We start from the raw sequence: 24,816 nt of genomic DNA, 5'->3' as shown, positions 1-24,816 counted from the left end.
TAACAGTGCAGTCTGTGTACTTGCCAAGGTGATTTGGTGCCTGTTTTTATGTACCTAGACATTCTTTTAGAGCCAAACTAGGTGTGGGATGATTTGACAGGGGATAGTTTTTAAAATTAAAAGCAGACAGGTCCCCTGTGAAACCTAGGAAAACCACAATGGGGTGTAGGGGGCTTTAGATCCCAGTTATGCTCCTGCCCTCTGTGCTCTTCTTAGGTTCAAAGGAAAGCCAATGGAAGGTTTAAAACAAACAAACAAAAATTAGTGCATGGGGATTACAACTGCAAACCTAGTTAAGCTGTTTTGGGGGTAAAGGGCTTTATTAGTTTGCCACCAACATTGTTTTGTGGCCCCTGTATGCTGTTAATAATAATAAAAAAATAGCATCAAGCCATGTTGCTTGTTCAGGAGCACATCTCATTTGGCCCTCAGAGAATCATCTGACTTCCAAGATGTTGCTTGAGGTCTTCCAGCCATAAGGTCCTGTTTTTTACATTCAGCTACAAAGACCAAACCCTTTATTTGGAAACTGAAGTTTGCAGAAAACTTGCAGCAAGTTATGATATAATCATCTCCATTCCCATGGTAAGCGAAGTGCTCAACCTAGGGGCCATTTTTCTACCTAAATTTTTTTTTAAACCAGTGTTTTCTTTTTTCTGCGGAAAAGTTGCATTTATCATCTTGATCAAGGTTTTAATGAAGATATATTTCCTTCCCCCTCTTCTGTCCCCTTCCAGTCTTCTGGAACCTTATCAAATTTCCTAAATGTATCTGTATGGCATATTTCAAGATGAAATTAGTTGTGCTGCTTTGGGATGGCATGTGGGTAGTAGGTTTAGCCTAGCTTTGGTTAAAACAATGATGGTGATGTCACATTTGGGGTGACAATGGCAGTCAAAGACTCTGTCTGAGGTTAAGATGCATGTGATAGATGCAAGACTCTGGGCATATATTACTCATATTCCTGCATCTAGGCCAAACATATGTCTAACTGAGGACCCAGTCCTAGCCAGAATGCACTTGGCACAGCATGCACTGAACCAGTGCTATCCATTGCAAAAGTGCTGTGAAGCATTTTGTGACGGTATAGCAGGTGCAGAGGCCCACTCCAGCCTATGCGCTAGCAGAAGGGGCAGCACACACCAGACACGGTAAGAGCAGTGCACAGGCAGAGGAAGGATGTGGGAGGGCAGGGGAAGAGGTGTAATGGGATGAGGAATGGGAGGATTGGACCTGGGAAGGGGCGGGATTGGTGGCACACACCATTTCCTATCCCCCCTTCCCAAGCCTGATCAGCCAACACAGTGCAGTGTGAACCTATGTCAGTGATTTAGTTCATGCAGGTCTGAATTGTCCCACTGCGGCTGCAGGAGCTTACTCCAGAGCAAGGGGACAAATGCCCCCTTACCACAAGTAGACCTCCATCAGCTGAAATTCCCCTGCAAGGATGCAGCACAAGCTGTGCCTGTGTAGCTGCATCAGTGAGGGGTATTTGTGCTGGATCAAGCTGCCTGTCTTCTACAGCAGTGACTGACACATTGACTAGGCCAGCTGCTTGGCCCAGCCTTTCCACACCAGCTGCCCAGCCTCTTGTTTCCAGCTGCCCAGCAGAGATGATTTCCTACACTTACCATCTGAGCAGAGGAAAGAGTTGGTGGAGCATCTCAGTGCCTGACAGCTGCCCAGCTGGCCTCACTATTGTCATCTGATTTGCTTGAAGGGAGGCTTGTGGTTAAACGTTTTGCTGCTTCAAAGACTTTGGAAGCCCAGACTTGAAAAATAAGCAGCCGAAGAGGCCCCAGGAGGCAGCAGTGGCTGCAGCTTCCTCTACATGGGAAACAACTTATCACTGTCCCAGTAGCTCACTCTCATTAGGAGACCACAATGCCTGGCAGAAGCCTTCTGAATAAATCATGGCTCCACCAGAACAAAGTCTGTCTTTGCCCATCTGATCTCCCTTCCCTTCTCCCTGAGGTGGCTGTGCTGTGTTTATCTCTACAGGCTTCAACCCTCCCCCATCTCCTCTCCTGAAGAAAGAAGGCAACTGTCAGAAAGAGTTACTTTCTACCATGGCAGATGGAACTAGGTACATTCCTGAAGGCCTCTCTCTATATTCCAGTCACTCTGTCATTGCCTCAGAATCATACCAGTTTATTCTGGAAGCAGGATGCCCACCCTGTAGCCACACACTGTCATCATCAGCTGCTGGGGTGGGCAAAATGGATCACATGGAAGGAGGAACTATATGCATAGTGGGCTGGGAGGGCAGGGCATCTATCTGTCTGTCGTCTGCCTGTCTATGCTGCAGGGTGCTTTTCCTGTCAACAGGTACTTGCTTCCAGCCTTCCCTGTCTGAAAACTGGCTTTAACTGAGATGGCCGATTGCTGCCACTACCCAAGGCCAGGGAAAACCATACTGAAGGAGGCTGCTTTGGGAAACCTCCTTCACTAAAAAATGCAGTCTCCCAAATCTCTTAAAACCAGAAGGTATTGAAGGCTGATGGTTTGGGAAGATGGGGAAACCAACTCCATCTCCAGTGAGAAGAGACCAGGTAGATTAGTATCGTACAATAAAAGAGTCGGGTAGCTCAATTCTATCTAAAGCCACCAGAGTGCTTGCTGTATCCTGCAAGGGAGGACAGTCCCAGAGGTTCCCATTGGGTAAGGGAACATTTGTTTCCTTACCCCAGGGTAAGCCTAATCTGCCTGAATGGGTCTACCCAGATCTGCACAAGCTACTTCACTGGCAGAAGTCTGAGTGGACCCAGGAAGGAGGATCAAGGACAAGCAAGGAGATAGGATATCAGTGGTGCTGCCACCGCTGACACCACCTCCTTTCCAGCCTTGACACACTCCCTTTCAGACTTGCTTAAACACCAGTTCACAACATCAGTGAGCACCAGTCTGCAATGCCATAAGAACTTCTGGAGGAGTAGCAGAGGATTTCCCTTCATGTCTCTGATGAAGTGGACCATAGTTCACTGAAGCTTATGCTGAAATATGCGGGTTAAACATTTATGACATAAGAGTCAGATTTCCAATGGAATTCTATGAAGCATTTGACCAATTAAAAAAGTAATGTTAGCAGTTGTATTCCGCACCCATGTGTGGTGGCATCTACTCCCTAGGGCTGTGTCAATAGCACAGCCGATGTCTGTCATCGGTAAGTTTAGTTGCGCTGGCTGCCAGCCGGGCCTTTTAAATGAAAAGGCCCCAAAGCTCTGTAATGCCACTTCTCTCTGTTGCATCCCCCCAAGTCTCTGAGCAAAAACAACTGCCGGGTGTCTTTTAAAAAATGCTTTATTAACTGCAATCATAGTTTCATCATTCCTCTGGTAATATCCAGCAACACCTCTATAATTTAGCGTAATTTGTTTTTATTCATGACTGTAACAGGGGTCATGGGAAAGAGGGCCCTTTATCCATTTCAGTACTAAATGCACTGGAATGAAAGCTTTTAAATAGATGCTGTTAAACAGACATGAAAGGATAATGAGAGATAAGGGGAAAGGGGGAGGGAGGGAGGAGGAAAAGGAACTCTCTCTCTCTCTCTCTCTCTCATTAAAGAGAGCATGGCAATAGTTCCTGGCACAGATGGGCACAGGGCACTAAGGGTAACCCACATTCACATTGCTCTGCCCAAAACTGGAGGGTACTGGGCTGATGCTTCTTCGATTCACATCAATCCAGCAAACGTCAGGTATATCCAGGAACTGGAAACCATATTTCCTTGTTGCCCTGCTCCTTTTGGTAAGACTGCCATGGTGACTTCAAGGGACCCGACCCATCCACAACAGAAGCTGCAGGTGTACAATGCCCTATTTTGTGGCAGGGGGCAGTTGGCAACTGGTCTAACCAGTAATTACTGCAGAGATCTAGTTTCATGGTTGTAATCTCTGGTGCCCACAAGTCCTTGGGTTTGCTCAGCTGTTGCTTGTGGTAGTGGTCATGCTGAGGGAACAGTGATGTGGTACAAAAGGGAAAAATTATGGACCATGCCCTAAAACAGCCCCTGTTTGAAAATGGACATCTCCAATAATTCACAGATCCTCAACAGCCCACATCAGGCCAGTTCAGCTTTTGGGTGATTTGCATATATATAGGCCTAGCATCAGGGTTGGCATCAGTGGGCAGCTGCACAGAGATTTCAGAAGGGCCCACTGCTGATCCTTGAGTCCTTCATTGTGCTCTTCATGCAGCAGTGACACAATTCTGTCATTGTGTGCTCTTTCATATTCCACCAGCAAATGAAAGTGGCTCCTGCAAAGTCCCTGTGATGACACAGGGGCCTCCCAGGTAAATCTTCCATTTGTATGTGGGGTGTTAAGAAGAGAGAGCAACAGAGCACAGCTTTTCTGCACTCCTTTAAGCCCTGTCAGTATTGGAAGGACACACACACACACCCTATCACCACCACAGATAGCAAGCCCCATTGTGAACCTTAGGGTGGCCACCCAAGAGCGACCTCACAGACAGTAGTTTATCAAGAGCCCCATCAAACTTGGGAATCAGCCTTGATATCCATCTCTGTTCCCCAAAATTTGGAGCTTCAGAGCTGCCAGTTTCCTTGTGCTCCTGCTAGACCAACTCCTGCTGCTTTTGCCATGCTTTTAATAGATTTAAATGTGTATTAGCAATTAAAAAAACGGAGGTGGGTGGCAGGCAGGCAGCAGCAGAAATCTGTTGCAAGCTTTTATCGCAGCACAGGGCTTCTACTATTTTGAGCTCTCAGGTTTTGTTCTGACCCACCCACCTTCCCCACCCTTCACATCTTGAATACTGGAATACAAATATTACAAATACAATTATTAGAGACCTAAATAGACACCCATGTTCCTGTGCCCAAATCTAGTTGTATAGAGATAGTTTTTAACCCTCTTTCCCCGAAGTTGTAATAGGGAAACTTGTTCTTGATATTCACATATGACAGACTTGCAGGGGACAGTAGGTTGGCTTGAGCCCAGGTAGCATGAATGTTTGGGCTGCAGTTGCTTCTGCTGACTGTACCCTAAAAATGATAGAGACAGAACAAAGAGAGGATAACTGGGATAAATGCAAAATTCTGCACATAGGCAAAAACAACCAAAGATGCAGGTATAAAATGCGAGACACATGGCTTGGCAGCACTACATGTGAGCGGGATCTTGGAGTTGCGGTGGATCACAGGATGAACATGAGTCAGCAGTATGAAGCGGCTGCAAAGAAGACGAATGCAATTTTAGCCTGCATTAACAGAACCGTAGCTTCCAAGTCACGAGAAGCTGTGGTTCCGCTTTACTCTGCACTGGTTAGACCTCACCTGGAATATTGTGTCCAGTTCTGGGCACTCCACTTTAAAAAAGATGCAGCCAAGCTGGAGTAGGTTCAGAGGAGAGCGATGAGGATTATCAGGGGGCTGGAGGACAAGCCCTCTGAGGAAAGGTTGAGGGAACTTGGCATGTTCAGCCTGGAGAAGAGAAGACTGAGAGGGGATATGATAGCTGTCTTCAAATATCTAAAGGGCTGTCATATGGAAGAAGAGAATAATTTATTCTCAGCTGTCTCTGAAAGTAGAACTATAACAAATGGGTACAAACTGCAAGAGAAGAGATTTCGATTAGACAACAGGAAAAATTCCTGATGGTCAGGGCAGTTCAGCAGTGGAACAGATTGCCAAGAGAAGTGGTGGACTCTCCCTCACTAGAGATATTCAAGCAGAGGCTCGACAAGCACCCGTTGAAGATGCTCTAAGAGGATTTCCTGCCTAAGGCAGGGGGTTGGACTAGATGACCTATTAGGTACCTTCCAACTCTATGATTCTAACAGGAAAGAGAAGCCAACACTGTGCCTGCCCAAAGAACAGTACAGAGATGAGTTCCTTGGCCATGCTCCCAAGCATGACCTAGACTGGGGCCACAGCATGATGGAGGAGCTTAGCCCTTTCCTCCTGCAACCTTTTACAGTGAAAATCCACCCTGAAGCTGCAATTTGCAAATAGTGTTGGGGGCAAATAGGAGTTTTGCTGGGCTGCTTCTTAGTGGGAAAATGGCATGGGAGGGAAATGTAGGAATTTTGGGTGCAATGTTGCTTACAGGGGGAAAGTGTACTATCCAGACACCTGAGACCCTTTACCTGACCTCTATGAACCTTGCAGGAGGTGAGGGCCTTAATACTATTTCCTTCCTGCCCCCTCTCTCCCAGGCCATCAGAGGGGAAGGATGCAAACTGACCAAGCTCTGCCTCCATAATGGCAGACAATCATTATGAGCAGCATGCTCACAAAGAGAACACCTGTAGGGTACTCAGTTATTTCTTTTGAAAACTTAATCAGCCTCTGCTCCTGTGTATGTTAATTAATAGTAGCAGCCTAGCAGGGTGGTAGATTTTACCATGGGAAAAGAGGTCCTTCCATCAATTGTTCTGCTTCCCCCCTTTTCCAACAGCAAAAAGTTCACCTTCCCCACCTGCTGTCCCAATCCAGATTTAGGGCAGCTGCTTTTTATAAAGAAAGAAACATTGAGAATCCCAAGCAAGCCTCAAACATGCCATTTAAAATAATGTCTAGTTTGGTCCTTAGGAGTATTATGAGTTTCATTTTCTCCCCCCCCCATCTACACTCCCCATCATGAAATCAACACCTATGCAAAATAATAAGCAAGTGAATAGGCACACATTTAAGATGTTCAAGTACACAGAAAATGCTGGAAATAGAAATGGAGAGAACCTAATTTGAGGAGAGGGGAATTCCATGAGGATACTTCAAGAAAGAGCCCTAGAAAATACATTCTAGTTCAGTTAGGAGCCACTGGCTGGTTGTGCTTGCTTGTTGTTCCTCCCTTTTATAGTGGCAGATGGCTTATCTACATGCCTGTGTGCTGCTCTAGGAGCAATCACATGCCCCGCTCTCACCAGAGATGGAAGATGCAAGAAGTGCTCTTTTGGGAGCTTTAAGAAGAGCAGGTTTTTTTCACTTGCACCTGCTGTGCAGAGAGCCCCATTTATTTAATTAAAAACAATGTTTTGGCAGTCAAAGCTGTGTTTAGCAGAGAACCAAGGGTAGTGTTCTCTCAAAGGGAGGTTAGTGCCCCCTATGCAGAAGAATTGCAAGTTATCCTTATGGCCCAGTTGATTACTCCAACATGTCACCATGTAAAGCAACAAGAACTATCACTATTAAACTAGACACCTACTATATAGCCTTTGCCAGTTCAGGCCCTGGCAGTAGCACATTCATAAGTATTTATTTGGGTGGCATTACTGTCTGTTCTGCCACAATATCAGTTCAACATGCAACTTTCCCAGTATGCTCTTGGTTGCTACAGTGGGAAAATGTAAGGAGAGTCATTCAATGCCCTTTGTGGATGGTGGCCCCGCATTCATACACAGTATATATCTGCCCCAAATTATTATTATTTTTTATTAACAGTAAATATATATACTGCTTTTCAATTAAAAGTTCACAAAGCGGTTTACAGAGAAAACCAAACAACTAATGGCTCCCTGTCCCAAACGGGCTCACAGTCTAAAAAGATGCAAAAGAACACCAGCAGACACCCACTAGAAAAGGCACTGCTGGGGTGAAGAGGGCCAGTTACTTTCCCCCATTAAATAGAAGAGGAGCACCCACTTGAAAAAGTGCCTCTTTTAGCAGGGGTAAGGCATATTATCATATTGGCATAACAATGATCTCATTACTGTGCCAGCAGAACCCCAAATCCCATTTTTCCCAAGTAGATCTGGAGGAAATGCTGTACTGTATCCTAATGATTTAACAGCCCAGTCCTATCCACACTTTCATGGGAGTAGGTGCCATTGACTCTAATGGGACTTACTTCTGAGTAGACATGCAAAGGATTGGGCTGTGATACATTCCCCACTGCCAATGGAACAACGGAGACCATGTTGGAGTCTTGGAGCCACTGGGGAAATGTTTCCTTCTCATTGATGGTACATGACTTTGCAAAGGACTTTTCAATATTCCCATTGGTGCTGGTTGTTTTCTTCCATCATTACCGAGACCTGCAAAGTCTATGCACCTGTGAAGGTTTGTGTAGGATCATTATGAACAATTAAGTGGGGATTTTGTGGAGAACAAGCTGAGAAAGCCAAGTTTCTTTCTTTCTTTTTTTTAAATTTCAAAGGGCATTCCTACAATGATTAGGGCTGCAATCCTAAGCACAGTCACTAGGGAGCAAGACCCCCAAATGCACATCAGAAGTTGCTTCAGAGTAAACATGCCTAGGACTGCACTGTGTTTTCTCCTTTTATAATAGCTTGTGATGTGTTTTTAAATTAATTTTTACAGTTCACTGCTCTGATATTTTGTTAAAAAACCTAACAGAAATCTATGAAATAATTTAAGGAAATAATAATGAAAGTAGCAGGCAATGTTCTAAGCCCCAGCAATCCTGTAGCACTGAAGTAAGAAGAGCCTTTGAGGATGCAATCTTAACCCACTTTCAATCACCCACATAAGGGCAATGCAGCTCAGAGGTAAAAGAACAAACATTCCCTTATTTTGAGGAGGCCTCTGTGAGTGCCACCCAACTGCAGGATGCTGCACACATCCTATGGGCATTGCTATGCTAGTGCTGGAAAGTTGGTTAGGATTTCGGCCTAATGCTGATAAAAAAAAACTTTGATTAAGAGCATAAGAACAGCCCCGCTGGATCAGGCCATAGGTCCATCTAGTCCAGCTTCCTGTATCTCACCAAATGCCCCAGGGAGCACACCAGATAACAAGAGACCTGCATCCTGGTGCCCTCCCTTGCATCTGACATAGCCCATTTCGAAAATCAGGAGGTTGCACATACACATCATGGCTTGTAACCCGTAATGGATTTTTCCTCCAGAAACTTGTCTAATCCCCTTTTAAAGGCATCAAGGCCAGATGCCATCACCACATCCTGTGGCAAGGAGTTCCACAGACCAACCACACGCTGAGTAAAGAAATACTAAATTGCTAGACTACAATCAAAATGCCCAGCAGAAACCCCAACATTTTAAATCTCTGTTCTGGTCTCTATATCTTCCTTGTCCCACCTGGCTGGCAGAGTCAGAATGCACTCCTTACCCTCTAAATCCAGTGAATCTTGGCTCTAAATAGCAGGGAGAGATTAAAATTTGAATTCATGTACAAATGCTCCATATCTGGCAGAACTCTAATTCTAGCATTAACATCCAAACTACCTCAAATGCACTGAGGTATAAATAACTTTAATAATAATAACAATGATAATAATGGACAGCCCAATCCTGAGCTGCCCAGCGCGCAGGGCTGCAGTGCACCCAAAATGGCTGCCACTGCATCCAGCGTGCCTCAGGCAGCCGCCACTGCCTGCTTGGGAGAAGGGGACTTTTATTGCCTTCCTCCAGGTAAGGCAAGTAGCCCCGCAATGGGGCAACTCAATTCTATGGTGACCCAAGCGTCAGCATAGAAGTAAGAGCCTCCAGCATGCTTCCCGACATGGAGGCTCAGGATTTAGTGGAGCAAAGCTCCACCAGTCCAACCTCCCTCCCACCCTGCTCCCCTCCCCCGGCATGCTTCCTCCCCACCTTACTCCACCTCCACCTGCCCTGGAACACCTCCTCCCATGCCTCCACCTACCTCTCCGCTGCCTGGCAGTCTGCACAACCACCGACTGGCAGACCTCTGGTGCTCCACCAGTGCTGAGGGCCGCAAATGTGCCTTATGGCACGTTTGCAACAGTGCGCGCCGGCAGTGAGCTGGCATGCAGTGAATAGGATTGGGCCCTTAGTCCATTGCAATGAACACTACCTTACTGAAAAGAAACTTGAGAAATATCCGGGGGTGTCAAATTTGTCTAGTGTTGTTGTTGTTTACATCAAATACGATATCACAGCATTGTATTTGAAATATTTGATACCCATGAAAGAGCACTGAGCCAAGAACTGACTGAACTGCCTCTAAAACTGTTTTACGTGGTTCCAATGAATAGTTAGTGTGGTTTGCTGGTATGCAAAGGCAAGCTGAACTCCTCATATTCTCACTCTTATAAATCTTCATTTGCTCAGGGCTGGCCCAAAACCTCCTAGTACCTCAGGCAGGGTGTCAGATGCTTCTTCTGCCCTCTTACCAGGTAGGGCATGAGGCCTTGCTGAGCAAAATGCTGCCTGTCCAAACAGAGCCCCACCATTATCACCGTTGTTTCTCCTCTTCCTCCTCCGTGGATTTGAAAAAGAAGAGTGCTCTAGCCTACTGCTGTCCTCCACTTTTCCTCTTCTGCTCCATTCATTCTTCTAAAATCCATGAAGCACAGGCAGAGAAGGAGCTGCAGTAGGAGCAGTCATCATGACAAAAAATGGTGGGGGCAGGCCTTGCTCCCTGCCCATCTGTTGCCTTCTGTAGCCTCATGAACATGAAAGTACTCAATTTCTCACCTATAAGGTGAGAAATTTCTACCAATAAATCAAGCGTTTTTGGCTAAGTGGTGCCACTTCAAAACCCACTGAAAGCCACTGTAACGTGACCTGGCTGGCTTCCCTGCTGTCACCTGGTTTCCTTTTCACCCATGGGATCAGTCATAATGTCAGCCCTTAGCAGCTCCTCTGCCTTTACCTTGCCTAACTTAAGACAGTTTTGTCTTAAGTAGATAGGCAAGGTAGAGGCAGAGGAGCTGCTCAGGGCTGGCATTATGACTGACCCCATGGGTGAGAAGGAAACCAGGTGGCAGCAGGGAAGCCAGTTTCTGTGTCACGATGACTATGTTCTATACAGCACCTAGCACTCCTCTGACACTTCACAGATATGTAGTAGTAGAATGAATTTTTTTAGACACTAATAGTTTTTAGAGATATTCAGGGATTAAAACCACCATGGGTTTTTAGAAAAGTATTATAGAAATACTTTAATAATAAATAAATTCAAAAATAAGGGCCCAATCTTATCAAACTTTTGGGCACTGGTGCAGCCACAATGCAGCTCCGAAGTAAGGGAACAAATGTTCCCGTACCTTGAGGAGACTTCTGTGACTGCCTCCCTACCAAAGGATGCAGTGCATGCCCCATTGGGCAGCTGCAGCAGCACTGGAAAATTGGATAGAATTTGGCCCTTAGTGCTCTCACATTCACAGCTCTTGCTATACAAATGAACACCATTATTTGTTTATGAACTCATATTGACTTACTGTACTGTGAAAAATTATTTCAAGTGCTCACAAGATCAAGTACTTCCTTTTCAGGATGCCAAGGAAGCCTATTGTAAGAAGAAAGAGTTAATTCAATTGTCATAATTTAACTTTTTTTTTGGAAGCATCTGAAGCTGTCAAGTAGCAAGAGCCAATTTTAATTCCTTTGTATGATGAAAACACCCTTAGGACCTGAAATATTTAATGGGACAAGTGTGCAGGTCACCTTCATCACAGACTGTTGGTTACTGCCAGCAATCAAACTCACAGCATTCACCGTCTGGTCCAGATGTTCTGCTGCCCAGGGCCTTCCTAGTGCACTCAGCAAGGGAATGGTACCATACTCTCCTGCAAGCTTACTTGTCTGTACATCAGAGGTGAAGGAGGTAGCAGAGACCTTTCCTCGCTCCTATTCGCTAATAAGCCTGGTGATAGGATATACAAGACTACCATGAAAGCTTTCCAAGCTGCCTCTTGGCAGCTTCTAAATTTTGACAAAATTTCACAGGAAGCAAAACTCTGTCCCTTTCAACATTTTTTAGGAGGGCTGAAATGTCTTTCCATATTTACTTGAAATGTCTGAAGTGCTGAACCATGCCTCAGGTTAGTGCTGAGATCACATGTTAACTATGAATAATTGTATTTTCTGATAGGTGAACTACTGATTAGCTTTACCTAGGTTTAGCTTCAACAACATCACTGCAAAATCGCTAGAGTACTACAGATATGGTGAAATTGCCAATTACCACATCACTTGAGCGACAGGCATCACCCTCCCCTTCTTTCTTCCACACTTCCATTCCCCTATTTTTAAAATCAAGGGACTTTGAGTAAAATGAATGATGAGGATCAGAGGCAGTGGTGATGGTGGGGGAGCTGCTGTGTGCCATTAATTAGTTGTCAGGTAAGGGGGCATGCTAGGTGAAGGTAGGCATAGCTCAGCACAAGGAGCCATCAGGTGTGGGATGCACAGTGGGTGACCCCAGCCAATTCACCACCTCAGGCAATCTCTTCAGTGAGATTCATGCACAGGCCAGCCTGTGGGATGGGTAATCAATATTCTCTGCTATTAGGAACATGACTAAGGAAGGTGTATTGGTTTATTGTTGTATATTTCCAATGTTGATACATTTACTAACTATAAATATTAAAAATGAAATTTTGTAAAAGTATATAGAAGCAGGGGAATTGTTAATACGACATTAAGTATTGTTAAAAGAAAATGTTTGATTTTACTGTTACTGCAAAACAAGTTCTTTTGGCATAGGGAGCTAGAGAGGAAAACATATTTGATCAGAACAACTGAAGTTAAAAGATTCTGCTGTGAACTTCAAAGGCTCCCAGGGAATTTTGGAGACCAGAACCTACGGCAACTAACTAGGATTTGTGTGCTAGATTCCAGCAACAAGGGAAGATGTTGAATCAGGCCCTGTAAAGTGATGCAATAAATAGATCAGGCAGGTCAATTTAATTCAAAAAGGTTTCATATATTCCTTCCATTTGAGAATGGGTACTGACCTTTAATCAGGCTACAACTGGCCATTTCGGACCATCCTTTTTCTTATTTTCCTATTTTTGTGCATTAATTAGTCTTTTCCAATAGGAAACTGCAACCTGACAGCTGCAAAGTGGATTCCCCAAAAGCAAAGTGAACCATGTTCTGAGTAAAGGCATGATAATAATGTTGCATACTTAAGACTCCTATTCTACACACACTTCTGTGGGAATAAGCTCCATTGAACATAATGGGATTTACTTCTTAGTAGAAATGCATAAGATTGGGCTATTAGTCCTTTAAGGACCAAACTAGAGATCCATGATCATCAGATCACCTGATGAGGGAAGGTTCTTTTAACACTTTTTTCTAGCACTGCCTCCCCAAATGCTATTAACCTTGCTGCCAGCAAGGTTAACAGCTGCTTTGCAGGGACAATTTATATCAGGAAAATGGAACAGGGTGGGGATGGTAGTGGTTAAACATTCCAGCCCCCAGTAAAACTGTCCTATTGAAAGCAACTGTAAAAACAACATTGGATGATCTGATGAAAAAACTCCTATATCAGGTCTTTTTTTGTTTTTCCTCCTTTGGCTGGAAGAAGAAGGCACAGATGAGTAATATCACCTTGAGCACAGGATAGTGTTTAATGCTGAAAACGTTGTTTGGCAAAATCAATAGGCCACATTATTTATAAGCTGTTTTAAAATAAATGCCCAGGGTGACATGCATTACAGAAGGCAGTGCCTCAGTTGTCAGGATACCTTGCCTAGAAAGGAGTGTAGAAAGAGGTCCTGCACAAAACACCAACCTGAGCTTGGCCCAAAGCTGTGCAGTTTATGATGTTTTGAAGAAAGAAAGAAATGAGATTCTCACTGATAAAGCCTGCAGTCTGCACAGAGCTTGGAATGGTGCTGAATGGTGATGGCGAAAGGAAAATCTGCAGAAAGTGACCTGGAGCAGCATCCTTTGGAAATAGAGAAGGATGTCAAATAGAAAAGAATAAGAGGAGGCAGGATCTTTAAAAGGCACCTCAGTTGGTTTCACGGAGACATCTAGAACTGCAAAGTGGAAAATAAAGGTTGGGAGAAAGGAGCAGCATCTCAAGAGGAGCACCGGCAAAACTTGCCTCATAGCAGGAGATCTCACATAAGCAACCTGGCAAAATTGACAGAAGATGTGTGGAAATTTCTGAGCTCTTGTGAGTCTTTAACCTAGAAGGTGGCAGCCTAGTGAGGTCTGGGGTTACTCAGCAGCGAATGCCATTTGCAGAGCCTTCTTGGAAATGTTCCTTGTCAAGTACTTCCTGTCTCGTATCAATGTTGCTAAGCAATGCAGAGGAATTAGTTCCCAGGTTTCCTCAGCAATAGAGGGGTTATTTGTCCAGCATAAGATTACATCTTTCTGACCCCTGTACAGCAGAGATGCTTTTGCTGTGGCCCCATGTGGTGGAATTCATTACTGCTTTTACAGCTCTACAGAACCATATTGAGAAATTTCATTTGTCATACCGCAACTAATTTGATTTTCCTTGAAAAGGTGCAGATGTTTCATCTTGACCGTGACAGGAATTCTGATGTTCATTCTGAATTTCACATTTTGGAAGTGTCAGTGGCAACCCTCTTTAAGATTTGCCAGATGTGAGAGTCTGATATGTTTAGATGAGCTATGGGCAGCCTATACCAATCCTATGGCATGGGAACAACCCCCATAGTTGGTGGTTCTGGCTGTCACTACATATTCTTGGAGATTGCCAGGTGGGGGGGAGGGGTTCGGCTTGGTAGTGGCCACTCATTGGACCTGTGCCTGCTGCTGTCCCCTTCTTGGCTCACTCTGGTAGTTTTTCCCTGACTTTAGGGCTGGGTAGGTTGCAGGGAGAGCCGCAGCAGCCCCAATGGGTCTACTTGGATCTGCATCATTTGACCAGGTGGTGCACAATGGAGCAGCCAGGAGTTTCTCCGCACAGCCCGGGAATGGGGGTTAGGATCCGGCATAACTGTCAGGTCCTGGCCCCACCTCCCACTCCCTGCCTGCCCATGGGCCAGCCCGTCTGCTACCCGCCCTGCCCCTGCCCCAAAACGCCTCCTCCCTATCCTTCATCCGCCCCTCCAGATGGCCGCACTGGCCTAGCTTGGCCAGCATGGATCTATCTTCTCCTGCTGCTACAGAAGCTGGATTTGGCCTCTGTAGGCTGGTGCACCTCTGTGCACTGGCAAGGCTTACTTCCATGGAGGCACAAATGTGCTTAATGGCATGTTTGCGACCCTCCCAGGCGCCATGGCACAAGGGACTTGCACCGGCCCAAGGCACAGTTAGGATTGCACCCTATGCTTGTTAAGCAAATCATTTAACCTCCAAGTGTGATGGAGTTTAGCTGGGTGTTTATTCCCCCTATTGTTCACATAATGCAACTATGATTCAGTTAATATTATTTTCCCACTAAAATAATGTCTAATATATTTTTCTGGGTTTAAACATGTTGCCTGCTGTGAGAATGCAGTTGGATTGTAAAGCAGAATATAACTTCTTAGATGAAATGAATGGATTTCTAGACTGTGTAATACTGCAATTCAAGAACACTCCATGAGTTTCAGAGCTTAATAATGCTACTAGTTTTGAAAAGAGTGGGTACTGGGACACTGGAACAACTCCATCCTAAGGGAGTGAGGACCACATATCTGCTCTTGTACTGTCCCCTCCTAAGCCATCTTTCTAAGGTGCTCATATAGGTCCAGCCTATTTATACACAGATTTTTTATACACGGATTTGACTCAACATGAATGGCCCCTACAAATGAGAAGGAATGTGCTGATCCCTGGAGAAGGGGAAAAATGCATCCCTTTAAAGTCAGTTTAAAAACTGAACAGTCCTTTAACAATAGCCTCCTTAATGAGAGAGGGGGGGCAGCTGGCTGACAATCCATCAATCCTTCTCTCTCCAGGCGACCCCTCCCTTCCCCCTGAGCACGTGAAAGAAAGGTGATCACTTCGCATTGGTGAAGGGAGGGACTGAGTGAAGCGCTTGGAGGAGGACTGATTGATGAATTATCTTCTTAATGACTCTTATCTTACATCACAAAGGCCAGCAAGGTTGTTTTTAATTCACTGTGGCAAATAAACTTTGTTTTTTAAATTGATTTGCTATAGTGTGTTTTTTGCCATCCACGCGAGTGCTTGGAATGGAACCCACATGAATAATGAGGCTCAACGTGTATTTTAGAGTGAAATATTGCTTAGTGTTTTGGGCTGTGCTTAGTTGAGTTGATAATCTAATTAATTATTTAATAGTTTTTATTTATTTGTGTTTTACTTTTGTGTTTACTTGTAATGCTCTTATTGGTTATTGTTTTAACATGATGTAAGATACCTAGAGTGCTAGTCCAGGATCAGAGAGATAGGGTTGAATCAGTCTGTTTGTCTGTTGAATTAAATCAAATCTGAATACAGTAAATATGATAAAACAATTTAGGGAGTGGGGCAGCTTAAAAAGTGAAGTGGCAGTATGACCCAAGTTCACTTTTTGGGAAAACCTAGAGGAAGAGATTATAGTCAAACTTGCCAGACTTTGTGGTCCAATGCCACATGACACAAGGCAAGGGTAGCGAAGGACAGGAGGAAAAGACATACTGAATTTTGTGTGTCAGGACTCGAGATTGGAATGACTGGGAATGGAGCTCTATATTCAGGTTGAAGGACGGGCTGCTAAGAATCGCCATGCCTTCCTTTCAGAAGCTGCAGCAGCTGTGGCTCTCATCCTGTTCTGGAGGGTAAGAAAACTGTATAGACTTGCAGTATGTCCAAAGTTGTTTGATTGCCTTCCTGTTGCCTCAAGCGTCTCTGAGAGTGGATCTTACATTGTGATGCCACTTAGTCGCCTCCCCGTTTTGAAGAGGATAGATGGCACTGCATGTTTGTTGAAGTAAAGGTCAGCACATTCCAGTGTACTGGACAAGGCAGAGCAAAGCCAAGCAGCTGGGCTCTCTAGACAGTAATAGAGAACATGTAATCCTAAGCAAAAGAAGGAGGGTGTTCTTTGGCCATAGCCTTTCCCCATTTCTTAAAATGGATACAGTGTAAAACAGATAAAGAAGTAGTTAAAAAAATATAGAGACCCTAGGACGGGAAGGAGGGGGCTGAAATATTTGGGTGGTTGCTAACTCTTGAAATAAAAAAAGCATGCATGCACGCACAGACACACAGAGCCATAAACTTATATCTTCTGAATGTGGTATTTGGCCACCATAGATGACAATCCAGGTTACAACGTCCCACAATCAGCAAGCAGAAAATAACAAACTACATGTAGAGTAGAACAGAATAGAAAAGAAAGTTCAAGAGAATGAACCTAGGCCCACACATATCCAATACTGTATATAGTAGTGAAATGACACATAGGTAATATGGTATAAAACAATTCCATTTTAAAGTGGGGAAAAATAAAGTCAGAAAAAGGACTTTTCATTCATTCATTCATTTGATTTCTAGCTCACTTTTCTTCCAAAAGGGCACTTAAAGTGGCTTACAATAGATATACATAATATAGATGATAAAACTGAATAAATAACCTACAGATACTTGGCAAAGGCTGTCACTACATCTAGAGAGTTCTTAAACCTAAGCCACTCCCCTCAACCCAGATTATATCAATGGGAGGAAATTCTCTGAGCACAATACAATCTAGACTTCACGACAATCATATAGTAGTAAATGGTAAAGAACATGTGGAGAAAATGAACCCAAGCCAGAGATCTAGGTCAAGAGTGGTGTACACATACAATCACACATTCAGACACTAGAAACATACAGACAATGCCCTACACACGCACAACATACACAAGGAAGAGAGACACAGAATTTCCCTTATGACACGCATGCACATGACATATGTGACACAGAATCTCACCTGCTCACACATATACAGTTTCATCTCAGCACACAGCCAAAGAGCATAATCACCCACAACAGATACCTGAACACACACACACACACACACACACACAGTACTCCTCTGTACAAATAGCGTGCACACAACCACACATAATTACTGCCCCCTGGACCTGCACTGATCTGAGCAGGGAATCTGTTCCAAACTCTGCTATCCCAATTCTTCTGCAGCCTGCCAACACCAACCACCACATTCCTCTGCCACTTCTAACCTCTAGTCGTAAGAAGCTGCCTCCAGTTGTGACAGCAGCTGTTCTTCACAACTGCTATTGCTACAGCCGACAGCCAGCCACAGCTGGGCCCCGAGTCTAAAAGCAGGACAGCCAGTTGAAGCTGTGATGAACTTGGGCCTAAAGTAGAGCTGCCAAGCCTGGCATTCATCTGTCACAGCTGTCCGAGCCCCAGACATCACCAGAAAGCTATGATGTCACCATTTCATATGAACATGTGATGCTGCCTTATTTTTAGTCAGACCCTTGGTCCATCTATGTCAGTGGTTCCCAACCTTTAAGGTAAAGGAACCACTAAGTACTTGCAAGGCCCATTAAGGGGGATGGCAACACAGTGGTGACAGCAGCAACAGAACCTAGCCTTGCGGCATCCCCAGCTGCTGCTGTAGACAGGTAAGTTCAAAAACCCCTTTTTTAACTTAGTTGGCAGTGGTGTAAACTGGAAGTGCCGTTGCCACACTCCTGCCATCACCACTGGGTTGCCCCTCCACTTAAGGGGGAAATACATGGTCTAAGCCATCCATAAAAATGGCTTGTTTGTGCCAAAATTTCCATTCAAGAGAGCAGTATATTTCACAGTGCTCTAAGCCCCAAATGCCCCTTTTGTATCATACGTTTTGCACAAGTAGGCCTCATTTCTGCTTCTGTGGATCTCCCCTCCTGTAAATAGCAAGCTGGTCCTCTTGGGTTACCACAGTCTTTGCTATTCTGGACTTATCAAGCATGGAGATATCATCTCCAACCCAAACAACATTTTGACTTCATTCTCTCACGTGGTTCCTCTTCCACAGACATGGCACATGGTGAAGAATGTTCTGCTGCTTTGCAGGTGTTGTGTAGAGCAGACTGAGATCCCCACACAGATTGAAAAATGTATACATGTGCAAAGGTGTCAGAATGTAATCCAGATCTGCATTTGCTGTCCAGATTTTATGTTTCTGCAAATGAGATTTGCGTTGAGCTGACTGACATCTTTAAGGCAGTATGAGTGTAGCATGTGTATATGTGTGTGTATGTTGGCATCTGCTACTCTTGAAGAAGTGGATAAGGTTTGCAAACAGCTTTGGGTGCCTTCAAAGAGAGCACGATTTATAAATGTTATAAATAAACAATACAGAAATAAGCAATATAGGCAAGTAGCCAGGAGGTTATCCTAGATAAATCCATGCATGATGATTGTGCGGCTTCTGCTGCATCCCAAGGGGGATTTTTGGCTGCTGGCGGTCTCCTTGGGGTAAGGGTCTCAGGGCAAGCAAAAGCTTGTCTCAGGGTAAGCAACTGCTATGGGGCAACTTGGACCTGTGCCAGCTCAATCGCTGGTACAAGTCTGTGTTGCTCCAGGCCTGGGAAGGGCCTCGGGATTCGGTGTGTTGTGCTCCTGCTAATCCTGCCCCCCTCCTGAGCCTGATCCTCTAACCCTTCTCCTCCCTGTTCTGCCACCCCTCCACCCCATTCCATACCCTCTCCACCCTCCCCCTGCTTTGTCCCACCTCCTCATTGGCATTAACTGGACCGGAGAGCCCTGTGATGCCTGCTGGTGCTCCAATAGTTTGCACTGTTGCAAAGCACTTTACGGCTGCTTTGCAGCAGCCTGCACCAATGGAACATGTATTCCACCAGTGCTACTACTGGATAGGATGGGGCCATCAACTAGCCTTTTAGGGATAAAAGTTGTTTGGCCTACTGCACTTACATCACTCAGGTGGGATGCATTTTTGAGTCCTTTCAGCCTTTGCAAAGAGTATGGCTAGCTCTTAGCTCCAGCAAAGTGTGCTTAGCTTTTCCTTAAGGGCATGAGTAAGTCAGTAGGGTTCAGACCAGAGAAGGGGGCTTTGCTGAGGCCATTAAATTGGTCTGTGGGGAATTTCTAGAAAGGACTCTGGAACATTGAACTGAGATGGAAAGGCAGTACTGACTTCAAGTTTTGCTTTTTAAATGTTTTTAGTGAGAGAAAAAATACATTAAAAAAGAATACAAACAGAACAAAATACAAATACAAGAGGGGGAAAAAGAAAAGAAAAATATATTAGAAAGATGTGGGAGCAATCTATACTATGGCATGCTTCACTCACTACAGGTCTAGGTCTAGGAAAGGCTTCCAAATATCCTCAAGTATATCTGAGCAGTTGTCACCTATAAGCCATTCGCTCAAAAGTGGATGAAGTCAAAAGGTCTTCAATCCATTGTCTAATAGTAGGAGAGTACTTACCCTTCCAACATTTCAACGTAAGTCTTTTAGTTACGGTGAGGGCAGAAAGATTCCATTTCTGTCGTCCCACAATTAAGTTCCATGACACAGTAAATAGTTCAAAAGGACATGAGTATCGACAAATATCAGTGATTGTTGCAATATGCTGGCTCCAAATTGCTGGGTGCCAAAGGGCAAAGCCCCTGTGGTACTAAGCCCCCTGTGGTACTCCCTACATACCCCTGATGGTGCACTGCATGCTACCACTGCCACTGGTACTGAGGGTTCAGGGGCTGGCCTGGAGCCCAAGGGTGGGGTCTTTGAAGGAAAATGAGATGTGGAGTAAGAAAGGGAAAACACACCTGACGGATCGATTGATAGACCCAATTGCCCACTTTGTTCCTTTTCCCAGTGGATGTGTTGAAAAGCCTGAACTGGAGAATGACTGAATTTCAGGCAGTTGCACTAACAGTTGTCTAGTGTATCTTTTAGCAGAAGTGGGAGGGGAATGGCGAGATGAGTCATCTAAAGAAAGGGATGCTGACAGCCAGATTGTTGTTGGCTAAACTGGAGCCACTCCAGGATGAGGCTCTCGGTGGTGAACAATTTTATTGCCTTGGTGGCTCGGCTCTGCGTGACTGTCGTTTACTGAGCAGGAAAGGGAGGCAGAAGGTAACATTTACTTCTCTGGCTACATGCGATCAGAGCTGTTGCCAGACTTTGTGTGAGATGACGATAGTAAGAATCTGAGCACGCTCAACCTAGGCCTTACTGCAGATGTCAAATTAGAATGGAATAATCCCAGAAATGTCACTGGTGTGGGACTGACTCACCACGGCATTTAGTTGTACACTGTGTTATCTTAAAATGCATGTACCTCTGAAGAGTCAGTCAGATACACAGGACAGCTGGTCCAGCCACTGATTTATCTTTTCCCTAGTTTTCCCTAGTAAATTTTTCCTAAGGGCCCAATCCGATCCAATTTTCCAGCACCGGTGCAGTGGCAATGCAGCCCTAAGGTAAGGGAACAAATGTTCCCATACCTTAAGGAGGACTCTGTGACTGCCTCCCCACCACAGGATGCAGTGCATGCCCCACTGGCACAGCTACACCGGCACTGGAAAACTGGATAGGATTTCGCCTTAACTGTACACAATATGGCTGGAAGCAGAAATGGCCTTGCTTAGTGAGAGCCAAAAAAAGGGCTGGTACTAGGAAGGCTAGTTGCACTCTGAAGTCTATTTTTAAAAAGGGAAAGAGGGGGGACCCGGGAAACTATAGGCCGGTCAGCCTAACATCCATATCGGGTAAGATGGTGGAATGCCTCATCAAAGGTAGGATCTCAAAACACATAGATGAACAGGCCTTGCTGAGGGAGAGTCAGCATGGCTTCTGTAAGGGTAAGTCTTGCCTCACGAACCTTTTAGAATTCTTTGAAAAGGTCAACAGGCATGTGGATGTGGGAAAACCCGTGGACATTATATATCTGGACTTTCAGAAGGCGTTTGACACGGTCCCTCACCAAAGGCTACTGAAAAAACTCCACAGTCAGGGAATTAGAGGACAGGTCCTCTCATGGATTGAGAACTGGTTGGAGGCCAGGAAGCAGAGAGTGGGTGTCAATGGGCAATTTTCACAATGGAGAGAGGTGAAAAGCGGTGTGCCCCAAGGATCAGTCCTGGGACTGGTGCTTTTCAACCTCTTCATAAATGACCTGGAGACAGGGTTGAGCAGTGAAGTGGCTAAGTTTGCAGACGACACCAAACTTTTCCGAGTGGTAAAGACCAGAAGTGATTGTGAGGAGCTCCAGAAGGATCTCTCCAGACTGGCAGAATGGGCAGCAAAATGGCAGATGCGCTTCAATGTCAGTAAGTGTAAAGTCATGCACATTGGGGCAAAAAATCAAAACTTTAGATATAGGCTGATGGGTTCTGAGCTGTCTGTGACAGATCAGGAGAGAGATCTTGGGGTGGTGGTGGACAGGTCGATGAAAGTGTCGACCCAATGTGCGGCGGCAGTGAAGAAGGCCAATTCTATGCTTGGGATCATTAGGAAGGGTATTGAGAACAAAACGGCTAGTATTATAATGCCGTTGTACAAATCTATGGTAAGGCCACACCTGGAGTATTGTGTCCAGTTCTGGTCGCCGCATCTCAAAAAAGACATAGTGGAAATGGAAAAGGTGCAAAAGAGAGCGACTAAGATGATTACGGGGCTGGGGCACCTTCCTTATGAGGAAAGGCTACGGCATTTGGTCCTCTTCAGCCTAGAAAAGAGGCGCCTGAGGGGGGACATGATTGAGACATACAAAATTATGCAGGGGATGGACAGAGTGGATAGGGAGATGCTCTTTACACTCTCACATAATAACAGAACCAGGGGACATCCACTCAAATTGAGTGTTGGGCGGGTTAGGACAGACAAAAGAAAATATTTCTTTACTCAGAGTGTGGTCGGTCTGTGGAACTCCTTGCCACAGGATGTGGTGCTGGTGTCTAGCCTAGACACCTTTAAAAGGGGATTGGACAAGTTTCTGGAGGAAAAATCCATTATGGGGTACAAGCCATGATGTGTATGCGCAACCTCCTGATTTTAGAAATGGGTTATGTCAGAATGCCAGATGCAAGGGAGGGCACCAGAATGAGGTCTCTTGTTATCTGGTGTGCTCCCTGGGGCATTTGGTGGGCCGCTGTGAGATACAGGAAGCTGGACTAGATGGGCCTATGGCCTGATCCAGTGGGGCTGTTCTTATGTTCTTATGAAGTCTGAGATGCTCCCAGAGTGGGACAGAAATTCTGGAGTTTCTCTTATTCTTGTGTCACTTCTTCCAGCTTCAGTCTGTACCCATCTAGAGCAGGGGTAGGCAGAAGGTACATTAGGATCTATTGATAAATCTCTGGGTGATTTAGGGCCCAATCCTAAAGATGCACAGTGCCAGCTTTGAGCTCCAGAACTGGCGCTGGGTGTGACAAACGTGCTGTAAGGCATGTCCATGACACCCTGTATATAATTGGTGCTGGCCCAGTGCCAATTAGCACTACGCCCAGTGCCAGTCAGACGTCGCCCAGAGCTTGGTAAGAGCTCTAGGTAATGGTGAAGGCCTGGGAGGGGGGGTGGGGGGAACTGGGGCAGGAGAGGGTGGGATGGGCGGAGCTCTGCTCCACTGGATCCTGAACTACATGCTGGGCTAAAAGGCCCGATACAGAGTCTCTCAACTCTGCACTGGCAAAATAACTGAGACAGACTTGAGAAGTCCCATTGCAGGGCTTGGGGCTTTTCCCAGGGGAAGGGGACTTCCCCCTTCCCCAAGGAGACCTCTGGCAGCCTCAGAGATGCTGCTGGATGCAGTAGTAGCCATTTTGGTGCCACTGCACCCAGTACAGCTGCTGGCTTTAGGACTGGGCTGTTATTCATTTATGATATTTTCATCCTTGTCTTGTTGTTTTGTGTGCTCCCTGAGGCATCCGGTGGACCACTGTGAGATACTGGAAGCAGGGCTTATGTTCTTGTTGCCAGGTTGGTAGCAGTGAGTTAGCTATGATGCAGGAGATAGCCAGGCTTGTTTTTGATGCCTGTTTGCAAATCAAGGAAGGTGAGCCCTGTCGCACCAGACAGTGAGAGATTACAGCCTTTAAAAGAATAGCAAATGTTTAATGTAGAGGTCTATCACTATCAAGGAGCAGCAGCCTTGTTGGTGAATACTTTTGGGAGGGGGGCTAAGAGTTAGTGGAGCACTCTCACCACCAACAGGACCACCAGTGCGAGACTACATTATGATCAGGTACTGCATTACTAAAAAAAGAACAGTTTTAAAATATCAAAGAATAGAATGGATATGAAATGGAGTTTTGTCGTTCACTTTCAGTCATGTCACTGGCACAGTTCAATAGGTATTTGTGACACCTGCATAACAATGTCCCACACAGCTTGCACAGTTCCAACAGACATGCTAGATGGGAGAATAGTTTCATTTTCCCAATGACAAAATACTATAGTTTTGAGCACTGGATTTTCCCATTTCAGATCCCCCTTAACAAATGTGTAATCATTCACTATGCATTTATTTCACTAAAAACCATAATCCAGAGAGACCTTTAGGCCACTGGAGCGAGACATGCTGAGTTAATGACTTGGCAACTGGACACGACCCATTTTTAAAGGAACATAACTGCAGCCTTGAACTGATTAAAGTATGAGTGTAATAATCCCTGCTCCTTAAGTGGTGCGCAGTTCACACACAATGCAGCCCAGTCCCAGTCCCAGCAATTGGGCTGCTGTCAAAAATGTCCTTATTAAGAGTCAAATAAGCCCAGGATCTCTTTCAATCAACTACACCATAGTACGTCATTGTCTTATGTTTTTTATTTATTTTTATTGCCTTATGTATTTTATTTTTATCTTCACAAAAATAATGTGAAGAAGGTGGATATTGAGAACGTAAATGTCCATCTGCACTTGGTTTGCAACAGCCTGACTACAGATATGCCTTGGAAAATAGAATAGTTGCATGGTGCAAACTTTAAAAACCAGCCTCAGGTGCAGGGGTCTATGGGCAACCCTTTCTCTGAGTCTACAGGCAAATCCACAATGAATTCCCACTGGGCACATTCTATCCAGAGTTAAGCACTTCTGAAGGTTCTGTTGATTACTGCAGGAGAGATTTCAACACATTTTAGATTGTGCCCCTTCTGATCCCTATTTGTTGCCTTCTGCAGTGTGCTGGTGCAGACTCACAAATTTAACTGAACCCCTCAAAGATGTTGCGCGCGTGCGCGCGCGCACACACACACACAGAAAGATTAGCTGAGTTAATCTGACATTATCTCTTTAACT

The 24,816-nt window shown here is 45.1% G+C and overlaps 1 protein-coding gene across 1 annotated transcript in view; it reads right to left on the bottom strand.

Moving 5' to 3' along the window:
- Positions 1-24,816, bottom strand: part of SHISA6 (shisa family member 6) — a 320,988-nt gene that overhangs the window by 76,545 nt on the left and 219,627 nt on the right. The window lies entirely within an intron of this gene.

The sequence above is a fragment of the Tiliqua scincoides genome, chromosome 2 (genome assembly GCF_035046505.1).
Source record: "Tiliqua scincoides isolate rTilSci1 chromosome 2, rTilSci1.hap2, whole genome shotgun sequence".
Taxonomy (NCBI): domain Eukaryota; kingdom Metazoa; phylum Chordata; class Lepidosauria; order Squamata; family Scincidae; genus Tiliqua; species Tiliqua scincoides.
The sequence above is the reverse complement of the archived record's forward strand: the minus strand, read 5'-3'. Positions and strand labels throughout refer to the sequence as shown.